Source organism: Littorina saxatilis, linkage group LG5, assembly GCF_037325665.1.
Source record: "Littorina saxatilis isolate snail1 linkage group LG5, US_GU_Lsax_2.0, whole genome shotgun sequence".
Lineage (NCBI taxonomy): Eukaryota > Metazoa > Mollusca > Gastropoda > Littorinimorpha > Littorinidae > Littorina > Littorina saxatilis.
In genome coordinates, this window is record NC_090249.1 from 32,704,833 (window position 1) to 32,728,290 (window position 23,458).

Below are 23,458 nucleotides of genomic sequence, written 5' to 3' on the forward strand. Positions count from 1 at the left end.
GTGGTGCGCTTTCCAACAAATCGTGCCGTGTGCGTCTAGATAAAGGGACAGTGGATTCACCAGATTCTTCAAATTCGTCAAATTTGCAGGACATTCCCCCCAAACGGTCAGTTCAATAGAATCCCTTGGATTTTGACGAAAGAAAAATTGAGAAAGATAACAGGACGGTTGTCCATTGAAACGTCTGTTTTTGTGTGTTCGTTTGTGTTCATAACCTTATTTTTTAAGATCTTCACCGAGTTGAAAAGTAAGATGCCCTCCACAGCTTCTCAACAGAATTGGGAATTGCAAGAAATGGTGGCATTGGTGCCGTGGAAAATCGTAAATAAGGCAGCTCCAAAGGAGAAACTGTGAATATTGCTTGTTGCTTCATTTTGATTTCTTGTCTTCCTGGTTCAACCTTTTGCCGTTGCAGTGGTCCCCGTATCTTTCACAGCCTGTTGCAAACACTGGGACTTGACGCCTGACGAGCTACGCTGCATGCTTTTAGTTGTACAGCGGAAGCCCCCTTTTAAGACCCCCCAATTTAAGACTCCCCCTTTTGAGACCTTTCTTGTTCAGATTTTCTGTTTGTAGCCTCTGTAAAATGACTTCCATTTTAAGACTCCCTCCAGAGGGGGAATCGATACGAGGGTCGCGGTGTATGTGTGTGTGTGTCTGTGCGTGTGTGTGTAGAGCGATTCAGAGTAAACTACTGGACCGATCTTTATGACATTTTACATGTGAGTTCCTGGGTATGATATCCCCAGACGTTTTTTCTTTTTTTCGATAAATGTCTTTTATGACGTCATATCCGGCTTTTTGTAAAAGTCAGTGAGGCGGCACTGTCACACCCTCATTTTTCAATCAAATTGATTGAAATTTTGGCCAAACAATCTTCGACAAAGGCCGGACTTCGGTATTGTATTTCAGCATGGAGGCTTAAAAATTAATTGATGACTTTGGTCATTAAAAATCTGAAAATTGTAATTAATTTTTTTTTTAAACGATCCAAAATTACTTTTATTTTATTCTTCATCATGTTCTGATTCCAAAAACATATAAATATGTTACATTCGGATTAAAAACAAGCTCTGAAAAATAAAAATATAAAAATTATGATTAAAATTAAATTTCCAAAATCGTTTTAAAAACAATTACATCTTATTCCTTGTCGGTTCCTGATTCCAAAAACATATAGATATGATATGTTTGGATTAAAAACACGCTCAGAAAGTTAAAACGAAGAGAGGTACAGTAAAGCGTGCTATGCAGCACAGCGCAACCGCTACCGCGCTAAACAGGCTCGTCACTTTCACTGCCTTTTGCACTAGCGGCGGACTACGGTCATTGTGAAAAAATGCAGTTCGTTCAGTTTCATTCTGTGAGTTCCACAGCTTGACTAAATGTAGTAATTTCGCTTTACGCGACTTGTTGATACCTATTTTCTCAGGGTTTTTTTGAGGTCTTAAAATGGGGTTTTCACTGTTTTGTAAATGATTTTTTTATTTTCCGAGTGAACCGTTTTATCCTTGTCAAATGTTCACCCTTCATTCTTTGTGGTTGAACAGCTGGACACTGTCTTAGCTGACAATAGCTGTCTCGGGGCTGGATTGTATACGTTATAGCGCTTTCTCAGCCTTCTTGCAAGCAGCACGATATACCTCTGGCTTCCAAGCATTATGCAACTAGCTCATTACAACCAGATCCTTCCCATGACCAATTATCCAGACTACAATGTCTTTGTTACCGAAGAAACGTTATCCTTACTCCAGCGGGAGGGTGTTTCAAGTCAGTTAATTAGCACCTTGTGACGTGAGCGAGGGCCTTGCCGTGTCATTGTTAATTAAGGGTGTCTGGCAGTGTGGCCGTTTGGTTAGTTCATGGTTGTTACTGCCTGTGTATATTCACTGCTAAAGTTAACCGACATGGAAGTAATTTACGGTGTCTTTTGTAGAAGGAGTCGCATACAATTTTTGTTTTAATTCAGTCGCCTATAACCTATGCGTTGTTTATCATAAGGCCAGCTTTAATTCTTATCAAAGTTTTGTTGAAACATTACTGCATGCTGCTAATTTTTCCCATGACAGTCAAATTCGTTCAAACGGGAATTTGAACTCTTTTTTTACATTTAGTCAAGTTTTGACTAAATGTTTTAACATAGAGGGGGAATCGAGACGAGGGTCGTGGTGTATGTGTGTCTGTGTGTGTGTGTGTCTGTGTGTGTGTCTGTGTGTGTGTCTGTGTGTGTGTGTGTGTGTGTGTCTGTGTGTGTGTGTGTGTGTGCTGGACCGATCTTTATGAAATTTGACATGAGAGTTCCTGGGTATGATATCCCCGGACGTTTTTTTCATTTTTTGGATAAATATCTTTGATGACGTCATATCCGGCTTTTTGTAAAAGTTGAGGCGGCACTGTCACACCCTCATTTTTCAATGAAATTGATTGAAATTTTGGCCAAGCAATCTTCGACAAAGGCCGGACTTTGGTATTGCATTTCAGCTTGGAGGCTAAAAAATTAATTGATGACTTTGGTCATTAAAAATGTAAAAATTGTGACTAAAATTATTTTTTTTATAAAACGATCCAATATTACGTTCATCTTATTCTTTATCATTTTCTGATTCCAAAAACATATACATATGTTATATTCGGATTAAAAACAAGCTCTGAAAATTAAAAATATAAAAATTATGATTAAAATAAAATTTTCCGAAATCGATTTAAAAACAATTTCATCGTATTCCTTGTCGGTTCCTGATTCCAAAAACATATAGATATGATATGTTTAGATTAAAAACACGCTCAGAAAGTTAAAACAAAGAGAGGTAGAGAAAAGCGTGCTATGCAGCACAGCGCAACCACCCCCGTGCTAAATAGGCTAAATTTCACTGCCTTTTGCACGAGCGGCGGACTACGGTCATTGTGAAAAAATGCAGTGCGTTCAGTTTCATTCTGTGAGTTCCACAGCTTGACTAAATGTAGTAATTTCGCCTTACGCGACTTGTTTTTTCCCGTTATTGCTGGTCTTTGTGTGAATGTGTTCGTGCACATTGGATACTTTACAAAACTTTTGTTGTTGCGGTGTGGGGGATGGGGCTCCTTGTGTGTGTGTGTGTGTGTGTGTGTGTGTGTGTGTGTGTGTGTGTGTGTGCAAGTGCGTGTATTTGTGTGTGTGTGCGTGTATGTGTGTGTGTGTGTGTGTGTGTGTGTGTGTGTGTGTGTGACTGGTATAAAAATAATGTCAACTTCATTACAAATCGATTTGCATCCTATCTCGCGCGATCCACTCTTCTTACCTCCCTTCCCCCCTTCCAAGCCTCCGCTCCCAACCCCATCCCAGCCGATTAACCTCAATCAGTCCAATCAATCAAACGGCGCCTGAGGGCCTGAGAGTTTGAAACCTGCCGCAAATTGCGAGGAAAGTCCATTAACACTCTGCCTTGTGAGCACGTTAACCCACTTTCTGGGAAGAATAATTATGAGAGAGATATGTGCATGATTTTTATCCAACATGTCTGTCTGGGTGTTGTATAAACTCGAGTGGTTGTGGTTTTTCCCGGCGGCAACGAATCGCTTGAATGTTAATACACGTAGTTGTTAATGGTGTGGAACGTGCTCATTTTCCATGTGATATAAATTTCTTCTTACATGTGTCTGGAGTAGAAGCAAACTGAATGAGACAGGGGAGTGGACTAATTGGCCTACTGAACGTCCGAAAAATGGACACTGATGGATCAATCTTGGATTTGTTTACTTTTTTTTTTTTTACATAATTGATGAAGTAGCTGATGCATTAAGGTGAAGGAAGACTTTAAATAATTGTCTTTCTCTCTTTCTTTTTCTTCACTTTTCTTCTTTTCCTGCTTCTTCTTCTTTCTCTTGATATGCTGAAAGTGAGTCAGCGAGATGCCAATTACCGTTTGCTGGTTGTGGCTTATCGAAACTGTATTGTTCAAGTCAAGCACACATCCGTTCAGTGCGAGAATACTTACCAGTATAATATGCAGCGTGTGTGTTCTTGTTCATTTTTTGTTTATGACCATGTGAGTGCTGCGTGCATCGATTGTTCGAATAAGCAGTGCGGGGTTTACTACCACAGCACTCGTGTGTTTGGCTTTGGAAGACTATAAAACGACATTAACCGCCAACACATGTACAGTACAGTACCACTGTTCGGTTAATTCAGTAACTGAGAGGCGGAGAACAGCGTGGACCATCTGTTGCAAATAAAAACTGTTTGACAATAACATCGATTAACGGAGACCTGCACAGTACCCCGTGTAAAGCCCTCTCCATTACAAGTGTTCTACGTGTATGTACACAACAGCTGACGACCATGTTCTAATATCTCACATATGGTGCAGTGTGGGTGTATTTGCTCCCAAAATGTCGTTGGGTGTCGCCAAATGGCTCACTACGGAAACCGAACAGTTTGTGGAAACATGACTCAGTTTGGGAACGGAAGTGACTGAACAGACGACTTGTCTGGGGCGGGTTAGTATTCCCAGATAATGGCTTTAGCGAAATAACCTGTGATTGATTATGAGTTATGTGGAACTTCCGTGAAAATATTGAATTCCGTTGTGCATCAGTTATGTGTGCAATGTTGATATGAATGCCGAGGTTTAGGATGAGAGCTACGCTGAGGGTGAATTCAGCATTAATGTACAAGTTTGTTTGTTTGTTCGTTCATGGGCTGAAACTCCCACGGCTTTTACGTGTATGACCGTTTTTACCCCGCCATTTAGGCAGCCATACGCCGCTTTCGGAGGAAGCATGCTGGGTATTTTCGTGTTTCTATAACCCACCGAACTCTGACATGGATTACAGGATCTTTTTCGTGCGCACTTGGTCTTGTGCTTGCGTGTACACACGGGAGAGTTCGGACACCGAGGAGAGTCTGCACACAAAGTTGACTCTGAGAAATAAATCTCTCGCCGAACGTGGGGACGAACTCACGCTGACAGCGGCCAACTGGATACAAATCCAGCGCACTACTGAGCTACATCCCCGCCCAATGTACAAGTGAAAGCTTTGTGAAAATAATTGCATCTTGCTGACAAAATGATGATCTAACGGTTGCAGCTGAAGCCGTTTAGACTGGAACAGGAACATGTCAAGCACAAGTTTAATGCAGTAAAACTTCAACATGAAACTTTCTGTTTGTACCACAAGCAGATAATAGTCATCTTGTATCGTATGGACTGGATTGTATTGTATGTTATGGTATTAAATTGAAAATCGAACATTTGAGAAACTACGATAAGAGGTGAATCAACAGCTGTCGAAAAAGAAAGAAAAAAGAAACGTCTAATACGAAAAGTTTCAAAAGTAAGAATTTCCCTTGCATTCTCAGAAAGTTATACTTTAATCAGGAGTCACAAACACTGCCCAGCATTGGCTCTTGGACCATAGAAAACATATGAATTATTCCGGATCCATCCAGAATTAACCGCATCAGGGCCTCGATGCCAGCACAGAGGTTGCCGAGAGAAAGACCGAGCTCTCAGTACAGAACTGAGAGAAAAATGAAATAGCACCCGTTCTAGGTCGACGGTACGGTCCCCCGGGAGACAGACTGGTATGGCACAGACAGGATAGTTTACCGTCATGCAGTCTGATACATCTTTGTTTTAGTTCCGTACTGAGAATTCGATCGTTTTAACCGCAACAGGTCTCTATAACAATGAAGGCGTTAAGAACGTCCTTGAGACGTGCGTGATACGAATACCTTTGGGACAACAGACTGTGCCAGGCAGGCGGAAGTTGACAAAAACGACATTCCGTATCGATTTTGTCTGGTGCCCATGACACAGGCGTCTCGCGTATTGCCGTATCGCACCTCTCATTGTTTCCTGGCACAAATATTTGCATGCCTTCCTGTTGTTAGTATAAATTGATGGTGTGTGTGTGTGTGTGTGTGTGTGTGTGTGTGTGTGTGTGTGTATGTGTGTTTGTGTCTTTATGTGTGTGTGTGTGTGTATATGTGTGTGTGTGTATATGTGTGTGTGTATATGTGTGTTTGTGTGTATTTGTGTGTGTGTGTGTGTAGTTGGGGTTGTTGAGAAAAGGGCCGGGGGAAGGGGGCTGAGAGAAAAAAAGGGGGGGGGGGGTGTTGTTTTCCATTTTAATTCAGGGAAATAAAGAAATCAGATTCGCGTCGTTTTCTGTTGTCTGGTTTGTTGTTTATGTGTGGATGAATTGTGTTGGATGATTACAGAGGAGGGGGGGGGGGAGTAAGAGAGATGAGACGGGGGACAAGGAGGTGGAGGACGGGCAGGAGAACTTTGAACTTTGAACTTTTGAACTTTATTACAGGAAAGATAGCATTAGGTCCGTAGGACCTTTCTTACAGCTAGTCCTGATCTAAGCAAAATGGTTATAATCGAAATGGGAATACATAGGAACAAACTTTTTATGATGAAACGCAGACACACGCAATAATAGTAATATAAGAATAAGATCATTCTTTAGAGAGAGAGAGGGAGGGAGAGAGAGAGAGAGAGAGAGAGAGAGAGAGAGAGAGAGAGAGAGAGAGAGAGACAGAGACAGAGACAGAGACAGAGACAGAGACAGAGAGATACAGAGAGAGAGAGAGAGAGAGACACAGAGAGACACAGAGAGACACAGAGAGAGAGAGAGAGACAGAGAGAGAGAGAGAGAGAGAGAGAGAGAGAGAGAGATGCACGTGGCACGTTTGGTGTTGGACATCGAGAAAGAGATGGGCTGGGGTGGAGATGAGGACAGGGGGAGATTTACGTCTGGGACAGAAATTGCATCATGATGTCAGAAATCGATGGTATCTGCATCTTTGTCAGCTAAGAGGGGGAAGGGGGGGGGGGCGATGATAGGAGAGGCAAGAACTCAATCTGAACTGTAGACACGACGAGAGCGAGGAATACATTACCGACAGAATGCGTCCAGGTTATCATTTGCGTAGTTGAGCGGGATTGACCAGGCAGAGATGATGAAATGTGACACAAGCATACATAGTCTTTATGTAGATGTGCGTTTTCGTGTGGCTTTGTTAAAAAGAGAGAGAGAACGGGCATGGGGAAGGGGTAGGGAGCGGAAGAAAAAGAATGTGTGTGAGAGAGAGAGAAGGAAAGAGAGAGAGAGAGAGAGAAAGAGAGAGAGAGACAGAGAGAGAGAGAGACAGAGACAGAGAGACAGAAACAGAGATCGACACTTAGACGGACAGAGATAGCTAGAGGGAAAGAGATGGATAGAGGGACAAAGGGAGACAGAGATATGCAAAGGGAGAAGCTAAGCCAGATATGACAGTTCATCTGGCAAGGACATGTCATCCTCTCCCTATCGACCAGTGTGCATCTGCAACTTTTCAACAGACGAGACGGAGGAAGAGAATGGTGAGGGGGGAGTCAGATATATCGGCGGCGCAAATCTGAGAGAGAGAGAGAGAGAGAGAGAGAGAGAGAGAGAGAGAGAGAGAGAGAGAGAGAGACTTTACTTAGACTTAGCAAATCTCAGAGAGAGAGAGAGAGAGAGAGAGAGAGAGAGAGAGAGAGAGAGAGAGAGAGAGAGAGAGAGAGAGAGAGAGAGCGAGAGAGAGAGAGAGGGTGGAAAAGAGAAGAGACAGAGAGAGATACTGTCAGAGCCAAACAATGAGAGAGGGAGAGAGAGAGAGAGAGAGAGAGAGAGAGAGAGAGAGAAAGAAAGAAAGAAAGAAAGAAAGAAAGAAAGAGAGAGAGAGGGAGAGAGAGAGCCGTAAGAGAAAGAGGAGAGACACAGAGAGATATTGTCAGAGCCAAACAATGAGAGAGAGAGAGAGGAACAGAGACAGGCAGACAGACAGACAAGACAGACAGACACACAGACACAGACAGAGACAGAGGAGCTGGACCGACATGACATTTCATCTTGTACACATACGATGTTTTGCCCCTATCGATCAAAGTGCATCTGCATCATTCAAATTGTTTCAAGAGGGATAGGAAACTACCGAGTAGAATGGGGGGGGGGGGGAGGGGGGATTGGGTGGTGTTTGTGTTGGGGGGCGGATGAGTGATGGTGGGGGGCCAGAACTGTCGGTGGCACGTGTCTGGCATCTCGTATTTGTATTGATCTTTGCTGCTCAAGTGCATCTATATATATGGAGACAGAGCGAGGAAGAGGGGATTGAGGGGGGGGGGGGGAGGATGGGAGGGAGGAAAGGGAATGCAATCATTCGTTACTGTGTAGAGGTTTACTTTACCGAGTTTACTTTGAGAGAAACACATTGTTCCGCAAAACATAATGAGGCTTAGAACAGAGACTTTTCTGAAACTGTTAAGTGTTTTGAAAACCGTTCTGTTCGTTCATTCACCATTGGTCGTGTACCGTTTTTGTCATGTTTGTCGTGAATAGATTCATATTAGACCCGATGCAACACAATTGTTATGAACAGATTCACAACACAGCTTCACTTGTCTCAGTTCATACCCATTGCAATAGCATGTAGTTTTATTGTGTTGGGAGCGATATACGACCAGAGGGAGCTTTATGGTCCCCCCCGGAGCCTTGGCCCATAAGAGTGAGCGGAGATGCGAAATCAATATGCTGAATGTGCAGTTTATGGTCTATATATTTCGTTCTCTGCCAGGGTGCTGGTAGGAATTTTCTGGAGAAGCGTAATACTGCGTAGGTAAAGTTGCTGCCCGCAGGAAAGTCGTTTGGCGTCGGCAGTCGTCAAAAGGTCGAAACAAAAATCCCAGAAAAATGTGCAGATCAGCCGAACGTTTTGACTTGGGGGGGGGGGGGGGGACGCCAGGGACTGCCCTTACACTTCCGAAAAATGCCGACACATAGCCATGTGGGAAAATTTACCGAAGAAAACAAATACTCGCAACATCCTTTTACGACATGTATTTGCAACGATGCTCTTATCCGGCCATGTAAAATCTTAGACACATCTGTGGTGGTACACATGATCGTAATACGAGGACGGTACTCGCTAGGCATGTTCATTGGAAGAGAATGGAAACACGCGGACACACTGAGTTCGAGAAGAGAGAAGTTAGCGACACAATCAGCAGTACCATGATCAGATCGTTGCCCGATGTAACGTTGTACGTGGCCAATGGCCAGTTGCCATCTGTGCCTCTTCCCTCCACACTGTAACTGATTGGAATCGGGAGCAACAATATCAAAGACCTTTGCCAGGAAGATAGAGGATAGTTAGAAGTAGAAAATGATTAGCTCCAAAAGCAAAAGTACATTTCCGATGTTTTCAGAATGCTATTCGCGGTTTCAGTTCCAGTAGCTCTTTGGGGCCATCTGGGGCCACCTGAGATTGTGTTGACTTTTAGTGTGTGTGTGTGTGTGTGTGTGTGTGTGTGTGTGTGTGTGTGTGTGTGTGCTTTTGTTTCCTCAAAGAATGCTTAGATTTAGAGTATAGGCATTGTCAGTTATCATCTTTGATTCTGTAACTTTCAGAGGCTAGGAGATTGTTTAGATAATCTCTCACTCACATTACTCTGAAAATACAATGTAGTTATTACTTCATGTTCTCGTAAGTTTTTCACATATGTAGTCAAACATCACGTAGGGTACGCAAACATAGTGTCATCAAGGATGAAGTAAGGGTTGGCTCCCTTTGCCTTCCTCTTTTGATGGGGAATACGATTAGGTCGTAACGTCCTCTGTTACGCAATAGTTTATCACATGAAGAAATCGTGAACATTCATGGTGTCTGGCATTACGACAACATAGTTATGATGGCGTCTTCAGTTTGACTAACGTTGCGCCATTCAACGCGACTCCCATTTAAAAGTGCTTCGATCCTCAGTAGCCTCTGTTTTATTATTCCTGTGTCTCTGAACTTTCTTATTGTTGTTGTTGTTGTTGTTGTTGTTGTTGTTGTTGTTGTTGTTGTTCTTGTTCTTGTTCTTGTTCTTGTTCTTGTTATTCTTCTTAATGATGGTCTTCTTCGCCGCTCTGCGGGAAATAATCAAAACTTATAACCACCGTGGTTTCACATTCCTTTCTGTGAGTGCAATTTGATTGCTTGTTTGCTTCTGACTCAAGTCGTAAGTTTAAGAACGATTCAATTATTATAAGTTCGATTGCCCGGACTTTTGGCTCTTTCTCTCACCGCTCACCTTTTTCTCTCCACCCCTTCCCGTGTTCTCTTTTCCTTGAGATTTCAACACCTTTGACACACAAAAACAGTTACAAGTAAAATGAACATTCCCTGTTTGTTTAGCTGAGTGAAGTGAAAGACAGTGTCGAACATATACATTGTGCCAACCAGCTAATTGTACAGGTGGAATGCTTTAAACGCTGCCAGCATTTCCAGTCTTCGTAGCTTATTTTGAGGAGGTTGCTGGCGTTAAAGATACCCTTCTTCCCATGTAAAAGCATCATGTAAAGCACTATCAATCTTCCCAGGCTTTTACACAGGATCATCCTTCCACTTGGACACATACCAAGTATATTACCGCAACACGGTTGGCCTAGTGGTAAGGCGGCCGCCCCGTGATCGGGAGGTCGTAGGTTTGAACCCCGGCCGGGTCATACCTAAGACTTTAAAATTGGCAATCTAGTGGCTGCTCCGCCTGGCGTCTGGCAGTATGGGGTTAGTGCTAGGACTGGTTGGTCCGGTGTCAGAACAATGTGACTGGGTGAGACATGAAGCCTGTGCTGCGACTTCTGTCTTGTGTGTGGCGCACGTTTAATGTCAAAGCAGCACCGCCCTGATATCACCCTTCGTGGTGGACTGGGCGTTAAGCAAAAGACAAACAAACAAACAAACCAAGTATATTATATATTTTCTGGCTGGTTCCTGGACGGAGTGAGAATTTTGTTTATACATTATTTTTGCGGATTGACACGAGTTTCAGTGGCAATTTTAATTCAACAAGTCGCGTAAGGCGAAAATACAACATTTAGTCAAGTAGCTGTCGAACTCACAGAATGAAACTGAACGCAATGCCATTTTTCAGCAAGACCGTATACTCGTAGCATCGTGAGTCCACCGCTCATGGCAAAGGCAGTGAAATTGACAAGAAGAGCGGGGTAGTAGTTGCGCTAAGAAGGATAGCACGCTTTTCTGTACCTCTCTTTGTTTTAACTTTCTGAGCGTGTTTTTAATCCAAACATATCATATCTATATGTTTTTGGAATCAGGAACCGACAAGGAATAAGATGAAAGTGTTTTTAAATTGATTTGAACAATTTAATTTTGATAATAATTTTTATATATTTAATTTTCAGAGCTTGTTTTTAATCCAAATATAACATATGTATATGTTTTGGGAATCAGAAAATGATGGAGAATAAGATGAACGTAAATTTGAATCGTTTTATAAATTTTTAATTTTTTTTTACAATTTTCAGATTTTTAATGACCAAAGTCATTAATTAATTTTTAAGCCACCAAGCTGAAATGCGATACCGAAGTCCGGGCTTCGTCGAAGATTACTTGACCAAAAGTTCAACCAATTTGGTTGAAAAATGAGAGCGTGACAGTGCCGCCTCAACTTTCACGAAAAGCCGGATATGACGTCATCAAAGACATTTATCAAAAAAATTTAAAACACGTTCGGGGATTTCATACCCAGGAACTCTTATGTCAAATTTCATAAAGATCGGTCCATTAGTTTAGTCTGAATCGCTCTACACACACACACAGACACACACACACACACACACGCACATACACCACGACCCTCGTCTCGATTCCCCCCTCTACGTTAAAACATTTAGTCAAAACTTGACTAAATGTAAAAAAACGATTTCCACTCTGCAGTGAAAGCAGCCAGAACTGCATGGGTGTGTCGATGTGTCTCCACGCTTTCTTCTTCTTGTCGTTCGCCTTTACACTTGGAGTCCAGCTCTGGAAATGATCAAGTCGGTGTCTCCACGTGAAAGTCTGGACAGATATATATGTGTGACTTTCTAGGTAGTTTTTACGTGAAGGAAGGTGCCTTTGACGGCACAGAGCATCTCCGGGCTTCTTAACACCTCTCGTGATTGCTAGACTCAACTGTGTATCTTGATGGAGTGTTTGCCGAAAGGTGTTTTTCTCTGCCTGCTTTATTGTAGGAGTTAATGCCTTCTGGCAGTCACTGTCTCAACTTCCGCTGTAACTGTCTTCCTCTAGCGTCAGGTGAAAGCTTTCTTCCAGTGGTTCAGGTAAACGTCTTCTTTGTGTGATTCAGGTAGGATTGGAAAGGTTTCCACCTGTAGCCCCTGGCGAAGGGAAAGATTGTTCGCTGAGAAGCCAAATCTCACGGACTATCATTCTTAGGGAGCAGAGCCCACGGGCACATTGCTTTTCAGGAATTCTTTGTAATGTCCGGCGTACTTCCACAAACAGGAGAACTGTTCATCAGACTTTTTATACCTCAGTATCTTCATACATTTTGGTAGTGATGTTGGTCTTCTTTTCTCGTCAATGTGTGAAATGGGGAAGAGGTTGCCCCCCCCTCCCCCCCTCCCCTAACACCAACATGAATAACAACAACAACAACAACAACAACATAAACATAAACAACAACAACAAAACCCTCTTTCTCTGTCTGTATGTTCGTCTGTCTGTCCGTCTGTCTGTCTGCCTCTCCCTCCCTCTCTCTCTCTCTTTCCCTCTCTCTCTCTTTCCCTCTCATCTCTTTCTCTCTGTCCCTATGTCTCTCTTTCTCTCTCCCTCTCTTTTCTCTATCTCTTTCCCTATCTCTCTCTCATCTCTATCTCTTTCCCTGTCTCTCTCATCTCTCTCTCTTTCTCTTTCCCTCCCCTCGCTTTTCTCTCTCTCTTTTCATCTATCTCTCTATCTCTCTATCTATCTATCTATCTATCTATCTAATCTCTCTCTCTTTCCCTCGCTTTTCTCTCTCTTTTTTCATCTATCTATCTATCTATCTATCTATCTATCTGTTACACGACACTTGAGATTGCCACAAGTTCTCAAACGTCGTATAGTTGTGTTCTTTTATTCTACGTCGCCCGTCTTCGCAGCAACAGAAAACAACTCGTCAAATTGAGTTCGAGGATTTATTCAGCATTCAATACATACAACTGCACAACGTAGCAGAACTCAAATAGAAGCTTTTTTACATACAAATCGCGCTGGCATATATAGTAAATACTCAATCTCGAGAATATTCCAGACCGAACATGAAACAACTACATTATACGAGCCGTGCATGGACTAAACTAGCGACATTCTCTGTGACGTACATCAAAAGGGCCGACGCACTTAATCCGAACGAACGCCACGAACTCACACTAAGAACAGCATGGTAAACAACTTGTTTTGACAGGATTAGAAAGTTCACCTGCATTCTCGTCCAAGCATAAATATTGTGTTTACAAAATATAATATCGGTACTTTCCCACAAAGTAAAAATAAGTCAACTACATGCAACACACAAAACTGAACCAAAGCTCAGCAACGGTAGCGTTTCCTAACATTACCCCCAACACCAGAAGAAATTTACCTAATTTCTTTCAATCATTGAAACGCTACCTGTACACATGTTATGTATACATAACAGATTGAAATCCAGGTATGTACATTAGTCTGTTGGAGAATGAACACAGTTTTAATCACATACTCGGCTGAGAAAATCTGCTCCAACATTGTCTGAACCTTTGATCGATTCCACTCGCATATCAAAGTTCTGCAAGTACATCACCCACCTCATGATACGATTATTCACAAACTTTGCAGAGTTCAGGTAGGTGAGGGGTTTGTGATCAGTCTGAAGCACGAATTTCACCCCTTGGAGGTAGAGTTCAAATTTCTTGATTCCCCACACAATGGCTAAACACTCTTTCTCCATGGTCGAGTAGTTCTTCTCGGCTCCTGACAGCTTCTTGCTGGCATAGCTGACCGGAAACGGTTTACCTCCATGCTCTTGCATCAGCATGGCGCCGATCCCTTCATCCGATGCGTCTGTACGCAAGATGAACTCTTTGGCAGTATCAGGAAGGCGTAGCACCGGGTCTCGTGACATCAGGTCGCGCACGGTCTGGTATGCCTTCTCCTGAGCTGGTCCCCAGAGTATTCGGTTGGGGCATCCTTTCCGGGTCATGTCCGACAAAGGCGCCGTTATGGCGGCGAAGTTTGGAATAAACTCTCTGTAGTACCCAGCCAATCCAAGGAAGGATCGCACCTGCTTCTTGGTTTCAGGACGTGGCGCATTGAGGATCTTGGTGACGTTTTCCAACAAAAGCCCCTTTTGACCTTCCTTCAGTGAATGACCTATGAAGTCAACGTTGTCGGTCCCCAAAATGCACTTGCTGGGTCTCACGGTCAGATTGGCTTTTGTCAGGCGGGAAAACAATTCCCTCAAAGTCTCCAGATGCTCCTCAAAGGTCTCCGTGTGGACTAGCAGATCATCCCAGTAGTACACAACATTCTTCATTCCTTTGAGCATTTTTCGCATTCCCCTCTTCAGGGTAGCACCACTGTTCACCATGCCAAAAGGCATCCGCAGGCACTCATACGTTCCGTCTGGAGTTGCAAAGGCGGTCTTTGGTATGTCCTCTTCGCGCACAGGAATTTGCCAATATCCCTTGCTGAGATCGATCTTCGAGAAGATCTTACTGCCGGTTAACTGTCGGAATAGATCAGTTGCCGTCGGCATTGGTTCAGGGTCAAACACGGTGATCTTATTCACTTTCCTGAAGTCAATGCATACCCTGTTTGTACCGTCTTTCTTCTTGACAACAACAACGGGAGATGAGTAAGGGGATGATGATTCACGGATGACCCCCATCTTCAACATGTTGTCGATGTCCTTCTTCAAGGATTCCCGAGCCTGAAACGGGATAGGGTATGGTTTTGAGCGAACAGGAACGTCAGATGTGAGGTGGACTTCATGTTCGACCAAGGACGTAGAGCCTGGAACATCAGAGAACCTATGGGTGAAGTCGCCCATAAAATCATGCAGCTCCTTCTGCTGATCTTCTGTCAGGTCAGGTCCTAGCTTGACGTCATCCACTCCCTCTTTCTTGTGTAGGTCTCCCAACTCCAGTAGTTCCTCACCGTCGAACTCGTCTAGTTCGGCTGGTTCTTCCACACTTGCTGCGACCTGTACTGCTTCCGGAGGTCTCTCCACATACAGTTTCAGGAGGTTAGCGTGGTAGATCTTGGACTTCTTGCCGACATTCACCTTGTAGTCGTTGATCCCTACCACGGCCTCAACCTCGTATGGGCCTTTCCACTGCATCAGTAGTTTGTTGTGATCAGTGGGAAGCAGTATCAGCACTTTGTTACCTGGTGTAAACTTCCTGTTTACGGCTTTGCGGTCGTAGTAGTGCTTTCCACTATCCTGAGACTTTCTCAAGTTTTCTCTCGCAATCTCGAGAGTCTCCTCCAGTTTCTCTCGCAACTCGAACACGTACTGGTAACTGTTCTTCACTTCAGGTGTGTCCACATCTTTCGTCCACAATTCCTTTAGTATCTGCATCGGGCCTCTCACGGTCCGCCCGTACATCAGCTCGAACGGGGAGAATCCAGTGGACTCTTGTGGCACCTCCCTGTATGCAAATAGCAAGGCATTGATGTAGCGATGCCACTGCCTTGGCTGCTCACTGCATAGTTTCTTCAGCGTGGACTTCAGCGTCGCATTGAATTTTTCGACCAGCCCATTGCACATCGGGTGATAGGGTGTCGTAGTCAAGTGACGAATGCTCAGCAGCCTTTTGACCTCTTCCATGCATTCAGAGACAAACTGTGTCCCCAGGTCTGTGAGGATCTCTTCAGGAACCCCAATTCTGCTGAAAATGTCCACAAGTGCCTCGGCAACAGTCTCTGTGTCAATTTTCTTCAGAGGCACGGCTTCTGGGTACCTGGTTGCATAGTCTACCAGGGTCAGTACCCAACGATGACCCGCTTCACTTGGCGGTTTTATCTCGCCGATGAGGTCAATGGCCACCCTCTTGAAAGGTCGGTCAATCAAAGGCATCTTCTGCAACGGCACTTTCGGGACCCTTCCTCGAGGTATGGTTTTCTGGCAAATATCGCACGATCGGCAGAATCGAGTCACATCTGCATGCAGTCCTGGCCAGTAAAACGCAGCCTGGATTCTGTCCGATGTCTTCTTGACCCCCAGGTGACCTCCCATAATAGAGTCGTGGGCCACCTCCATCACCTGGCGCCTAAGTGGTTGAGGCACCAGAACTTGACGTAATGGCTTCCCACCGTTGACTCTCGCGTGCTGGAACACTCTGTACAGGATCTTGGCCTTCACTTCAAATTGCACAGTGCCTTCGCCCTTAGTCATCTCCTTGACAGGACGACTCCTGTACTTTGTTAAGGTCGAATCAGCTTCCTGTAGCTGAATCAGCTGATCCCTGTCCACGACAGCAGTTGCAGAACTGTTGGTGACCCTGAGTGGCGTAGTTGTTTTGTCCTTCTTCGCCTGGGCTCTGGTCGTCACAGCGCTTACAACCTGCGGCTGGTCGCGGCGATGCACAGTTGCTCTGTCATCTCGTAACAGTTCGCTGATATCTTCATTCGCGAATGGCAGTGGGTCTTCCTCTTCAACAGCAGGCTGAGCTGCGCCCATTCTCCATTCGACATCAGGGTCATCAGGACGTCTCGCACCCCCAATGTTCCCAATTAGTAGATCGTACAAGGGCTTCTTCAGGCAGACGGCCTCAACTTCTCCGGTGAAGTATGGAGTATCGATCTGGATTTTTACCACTGGTGCCTTCACGCATTTGCTGTCAGCCATGAGCGTCCACTTGAAGTCACCAGTGAATTTCTCTGTTGGCACCAGATCCTCTTTGACAATGACTCCATTGCAGCCCGAATCTCTGAGAACAGTCACTTCCTGCTTCTCAACAAATCCCTTCGACACGGGCATGTTCGACACTGACACAGCTGCGCTGGCGACGACAGAGATTGACTTGCCATTGGCGAGTAGAAGCTGGCCATCAGAAATACATTCTTCCACGTCCGATGGTGTAGCCACTTGCTCGGCAGCCCTTGGAAGTATGACGCTGCTCGCACATACTTGTTGGTTCGAGCCACTCGTTTGCCTCTTGTTGTCGTAATATCTCCGTCGATGTTCTTGCGCTTTGTCATTGACATGTCCGTTATTTTTCTTTTGGGGACAGTTGGCGACTCGGTGGCCCTTGGCATTGCAATGGAAACACGTTATGTTCTGCCCTTCATTGGATGATGGTGCGGACTCAATTTGTCCCTTGGCAGGTTGGTTTCCCTGGTTCCCACTCTTCTGGAAAGGTTTTGATGACTTTGACGTCCCCAGGGTCCTTCCATGAGCAATGAGATAACGCTCAGCAGCATCAGTAATGTCCTTCAAACCCCGCAGTTTTTGCTCTTCCAAGCGGGTCGCCAGGTCCTTCGGGCAGGCATTAAGGAACTGCTCCTTCACGATCAAGTCCCGCAGACTCTCGTATGACTGCTCTTCACCTGATAACTCCACCCACTTCTGCAGGTATGACGACAGGCGCTCCACAAACTGGCTCGGTGTCTCTCCAGACAATGGCTGGCATTCGCGGAAGCGTTGACGGTAGCCCCTTTCAGTGAAGTTGTAGCAACGCAACAGAGCTTCCTTCAGTACATCATAGTCTCTGGCGTCATCATTTGAAAGTCTAGTGTAGACCTCAAGTGCTGCCCCAGTCAAATGTGCGCTGAGTTGAATCGCCCAGTCGTCGCGCTGCCATCTAGCACTCTCGGCGAACCTCTCGAATCTTGCAAGGTAGCAGTCGATCTGGTCCTTCCCGTCAGCGAATGCTGGAAGTTTCGGTGCCCTGTGTAACATTTGCTGCTGGTTATCTCTTTGGCGTGGTGCCTCGTGCTCACTTTGAACACGCACCATTTCTGTCTGAAGCTCTAAGCGTTTCGTCTCCATTTCTATCTGGAGCTCTAAGCGTTTCAGCTCAATTTGCCTTTCTTCACGCTGTGCTTCTCTTTCTCTTTCTTCACGCTGCGCTTGTCTTTCTTTATCTTCACGCTGCGCTTGTCTTTCTTCACGCTGCGCTTGTCTTTCTTTTTCTTCACGCTGCGCTTGTCTTTCTTCACGCTCACGCTGCGCTTGTCTTTCTTCACGCTGCGCCAGCAGTCGTGTCTGGGACTCGACGAACTCCGTCAGCTGCTTGCCTTTCAGTCCCAGTTCAACTCCTTTTGCCAAGAACTCAGCCATTCTGGTCTTTTCCGGTGCGTTCGTCTGTATTCTTTCACAGCCCCGAACGTAGACGAATGTAGTCTTCTAAAAGAACACAGTCTCTACTGCACCTCCGCTGCTTCTCTCGTCGCTGGTCACCTTCGTAGACGCAGGCTGCCACCCTCCTCGTCTAACGTGACGGCGCACTCTGCTCACGATACGTACACGACGTACCTCAGTCGTATTTCGTAGTATTAATGCACTAGCTCCGCGACGAAGTCCGTCTCGTCCAAACGGCAGCTAACCTCTGTAATCCCGATACACTCCGGCGTCGCTCACCGTACCGAGCTGCGGCGATTACCAAACTCTTCACCAGTCACACCGAATCCACGGTTCCGTAGTCTCAATACTGATCCCTCAGGATACACCCGATTGATGGCTACCTCCTGTGACTGTCTTGACACTTTGTTGCTGGAAAACCCTTGGCGTTAAACGTAGATCCTCGGCTTGGCCCCCAATTGTTACACGACACTTGAGATTGCCACAAGTTCTCAAACGTCGTATAGTTGTGTTCTTTTATTCTACGTCGCCCGTCTTCGCAGCAACAGAAAACAACTCGTCAAATTGAGTTCGAGGATTTATTCAGCATTCAATACATACAACTGCACAACGTAGCAGAACTCAAATAGAAGCTTTTTTACATACAAATCGCGCTGGCATATATAGTAAATACTCAATCTCGAGAATATTCCAGACCGAACATGAAACAACTACATTATACGAGCCGTGCATGGACTAAACTAGCGACATTCTCTGTGACGTACATCAAAAGGGCCGACGCACTTAATCCGAACGAACGCCACGAACTCACACTAAGAACAGCATGGTAAACAACTTGTTTTGACAGGACTAGAAAGTTCACCTGCATTCTCGTCCAAGCATAAATATTGTGTTTACAAAATATAATATCGGTACTTTCCCACAAAGTAAAAATAAGTCAACTACATGCAACACACAAAACTGAACCAAAGCTCAGCAACGGTAGCGTTTCCTAACACTATCTATCTATCTAATCTCTCTCTCTCTCTCTCTCTCAATCCCCCGTCCCTTTCTTGCTTTGTTTCTTTCTCCTCGGACCCCCCCCCCCCCCCCATCGCCCTCATTTTGCAATATGCCCACCCTGTACGCCTTCGTTCTGTCTTTTATCTCACCTTCTCATGTTTCTTTTTTTTTGTTAATCTAATCCACTGCAATCACAAAAGCTCTTGCGAACGTTGTCAAGAGATATTACTGGTTATAAAACAATTCCACTTCAGAACTTGATGTATATTAACAATTGAGCGAAGATAAATGTCACAGCCCAGCTGTCAAACCTGACCCTGTAACAGCCAACTGGACACAGAATAACGGAATCTCTTCGGCGATAACGCTGCACCCCTCTAGACCTTGACCTTGTCAGCAATCAGGTATACGATTACACCCAAAGCTCTGGTATTGAGCTACCCTTAACTGTACCTTTACACTATCAACAGAATGCAGGGATTCTTTTCTGGACAAAAAGTGGAACAGAATTGTACAACTGTTAACTTTGTGCTACGAAATGGTTTGTTTTGCCAAACCCGAACTGTTCTCTCGCAGTATCAAAACGCAGGGGCTCTTTGCTGGATAAAAAGTGACAGAGAATTTTACAACTGAGTTTGTGCAACTCAAGCGGTTTGTATTGAGATAACGTTAACTCGTTCTTTCGCAGAATATAACATTCAGAGAGCTCTTTTTAGGACTAAAGTGGCACTGAAATTTACAACAGCGTGTACTGTGAGAAGCAGAAGAGAGTTAGGTTTATACGACACTTACAATGGCTCATTTCGGTAAACCGTAAACCAAAACGTTAGTTGTGCGTGAAATCAAAATGCAGGGAGTCTTATTTGAAATGTACAACAGCGTTTACTTTGAGTAGTAGCAAAATGTTCGGTCGTGTTATACATTGAGCTGACCTGCCTTTTCTCGAGACCTCTTTTCTGGACAAAAATGGACAGAGCTAGACACGATCAACAGCATTTCCTTTCAGTGACAAAAATGGACAGAGCTAGACACGATCAACAGCATTTCCTTTCAGTGACAAAAAGCACTTCATATTAAATGACAAAAGTGGCTTAGAAAATGTATGCAGCATGCATAATTATTGTTAGAGAAGGGTTCGTATAATAGGGGAAACGAGGAAAATGACGCATAATGTCAGGCAGGGGTAAAGAAAACTGTGGTACGGCCACTTGTCTGCGCGGAACAGGTTTGTGTGTTTTTGGGCCGGATCATTGTCGCGGTAGGTGAGTCATCGAGGAGTTTAGTGTTGTGACAGGATTTGATCACATCGAGAGTGTTTTGCTGTGCTTGCCTTGCGGTGTGTCTTGCATCCGTCACTCGCTGGGGTGGTAAACATGTCCCGCCACATCAGTAATTTTAGGCGATAGAAAATGATAGAACTTTTGTCAATTCTGCATGTTCCAGTGACAGTCGTGTTTCTTTCATCGGTTAGTCGCTTTGGCGGTAAACTTTTTCCTCGACATCTATAGGCGGTTGAAGATATACCATTTTGCAAGCTTTTCACGACGGTCATGTTTTGATATATTTTCATCCGTCCCTTGCTGTGCCAGTAAACGTTTTTCTTGACATCAATAGGCGATTCAAATGACAGAAAATGTTATATATTTATAAGGTCGGGTGTTGATCACAGATCTTTGACACGTGAAATTTGAACGGATCGATCAGTTTTGGCAGGGAGTCAGGCATGACACCCTTACAGGTTTGTTAAATGCGGATCAGGAGTGAAGTAGAACTAACATCTTGCTTTAAAAACGAAAAATGGCTTTCGTGACGATTCGTTCAAGTGGCCTCACTGGAATCAAAAATACAAGGCTTTCGTGACGATTCGTTCAAGTGGCCTCACTGGAATCAAAAATACAAGGCTTTCGTGACGATTCGTTCAAGTGGCCTCACTGGAATCAAAAATACAAGGCTTTCGTGACGATTCGTTCAAGTGGCCTCACTGGAATCAAAAATACAAGGCTTTCGTGACGATTCGTTCAAGTGGCCTCACTGGAATCAAAACTTGAATACAAGGCTTTCGTGACGATTCGTTCAAGTGGCCTCACTGGAATCAAAAATACAAGGCTCTCGTGACGATTCGTTCAAGTGGCCTCACTGGAATCAAAAATACAAGGCTTTCGTGACGATTCGTTCAAGTGGCCTCACTGGAATCAAAAATACAAGGCTTTCACACATGGCGGCTTATTTTCTATACTTAAGTATTTGTCGGAAAATAAGATCGATCGAAATGTCTTTTTTTCAGCGCCTGTAGATAACTTCTTAACTCGTGCGACAAATCGGGATAGACACAGGTGAATGAGGGATAGATTCAATCGTGCCGTACAGGAAAGTGCACGCGCGCAGCCTGGTTTACCTTTCTCACACTGTACCTACCTGCACCTACCGGCCTCGGGTGACGAGGATTCACTTGCTGTGCGTTCGTGTCTGTTTATATCAATGTGTCAGTGTGCGGAAATAATTATAAACATTGCTAATAATATACATGTAGGCTTATATTGTGCAGTTTTGTGTTTGAATCAGTTTTGCGAGTTCACGTCAGTGCCATAAGGGGCATGTAGTGTCGCGAGCATTCGTGTCTGTTTATACACCAATGTGTCAGAGTGTAGAAACATACACACCCCTGATAACATACAGGTAGGCTGTTCATTGTGGCGTGCGTTCGTGTCTGTTTATGCACCAATCAGGCAATGATGTGTCACTGAGAGTGCAAAAACACACACACCGCTCATCATAATAAACAGGTAGGCTGCGCTGTTTTGCGTGAATTTATGTCTGTTAATACACCAATCAGCCAATGTGTCAGAGTGCAGAAATGCACACACCGCTAATAATATACAGGTAGGCTTATACTGCGCAATCTACCGGATTCGGGAAGCTCTGTGGCTTTGGGGTGTGCGTGTGAAACGTGACCCTCTCATTCAGCATGCATGTGTCAGCGTGTGCGTGTGTGTGGTGTGATTGCAGGTACTGTTTTTCTCCTTTGTCTGTTTACCTCAGGTGGAGGTTTGCAGGTTTGTGCGTTCTTTGTTTTTAACTTTCAAAGAGCACTTGGATCGCATTCTCAAAGGTCTTAGAGCTAGTCTTTTTTATGCATCACTATTCCGCAGTTGCCAACTGATCTTACAAAGTTTTTCTCATAGCAGCTTACTTCCGCGCCTGTGTACGATCAGTGATGAATTTGTTCGATTAGTGGTGAGAATTCTCTGTTGTTGGCTCACGTAAGTGTAGCCTATGCGATGCTAACTTTTGTCTGTCTGTGCGTGTGTATGTGTGTGATAGAAACTTTAACATTTGACTGAACACCGAAATACTAATTTTACCTGGTTATTTTTCTATTGTAGTAACCATGTATTAACAGATTTCTCAGCGTTCGTATTTTGCAATGATGTCAGATAGTCCTAGAGAACCGCTTGTATCTCAGATAGTGTGTATAGACCTCATGAAGTACATGTACGTTTGCTTATGTTGCGGGTATCACGTAGCCGGAAATAAATAACAACTACTGAGTCATGCAGTTTATTCAATTTGTGAAGGTGTACAGAGGGTTGAGATTATTTACAGCTACTTCATCATGCATGTTTTTTCGCCAAAGATAATGACATGTCGGCCGTCACAGTGCATATTATATCTGTGCATATAGTTAGTTGAACTATCGAACTTATACCGTACTGATACACTGCCAGGTAATTGGACTCCAGTATCCAGTTTGATAGTTGTTTTCCCTGTTAAGTGTTTATACATTCCCACACAAAAAAACACCTAGGTTTATTTTTTAATTTTTCTTAGTGTCCCATACCTTTACGTTTTGTTTTAGGTTTGTTTTTGTAGCTTACACTTAAAGATACTGTCGTTCCCATGTAAGCATTCATGTAAACCGTCACAAAGTTGTCCCTTCTTTTTGTATTGAGTAAAACAGTATTTCAAAAACGTTGGTATGACAGGGTGTTCAAACCGTCAGTAGTACTCAAGCTGGAAGGATATATTCACCACTTTTCTCATGCACGTACGTGCATGCACATGCAGAACTTATACACAGCGGCCGTTTGTTGCAAGAACTGACAGCCGCGAAGCGAACAACGTGTGCGTACAGGTGAGAGAGAGAGAGAGTGAGAGATATGCAAAAATAAGGAGAGAGGGCGAGAGAGAGAGAGAGAGAGAGAGAGAGAGAGAGAGAGAGAGAGAGAGAGAGAGAGAGAGAGAGAGAGAGAGAGAGAGAGAGAGAGAGAGAGAGAGAGAGAGAGAGAGAGAGAGAGAGAGAGAGAGAGAGAGAGGAAAGACGACTCAGTCACTGA

At 44.3% G+C, this 23,458-nt stretch overlaps 1 protein-coding gene across 4 annotated transcripts in view; it reads left to right on the top strand.

Annotated features, from left to right (window-relative positions):
- The window catches only part of LOC138966907 (uncharacterized), a 272,207-nt gene that overhangs the window by 120,568 nt on the left and 128,181 nt on the right, over positions 1-23,458 (top strand). The window contains exon 1 of one of the 4 annotated variants that reach the window (XM_070339300.1): positions 21,473-21,578. The exons of 2 other annotated variants lie outside the window; for them this stretch is intronic. The gene's annotated coding sequence lies outside the window, so the exon portion shown is untranslated. Of the gene's footprint in view, positions 1-21,472; positions 21,579-22,042; positions 22,178-23,458 lie in introns of those variants that run through there. One more of the 4 variants, XM_070339298.1, reaches the window with a different exon arrangement.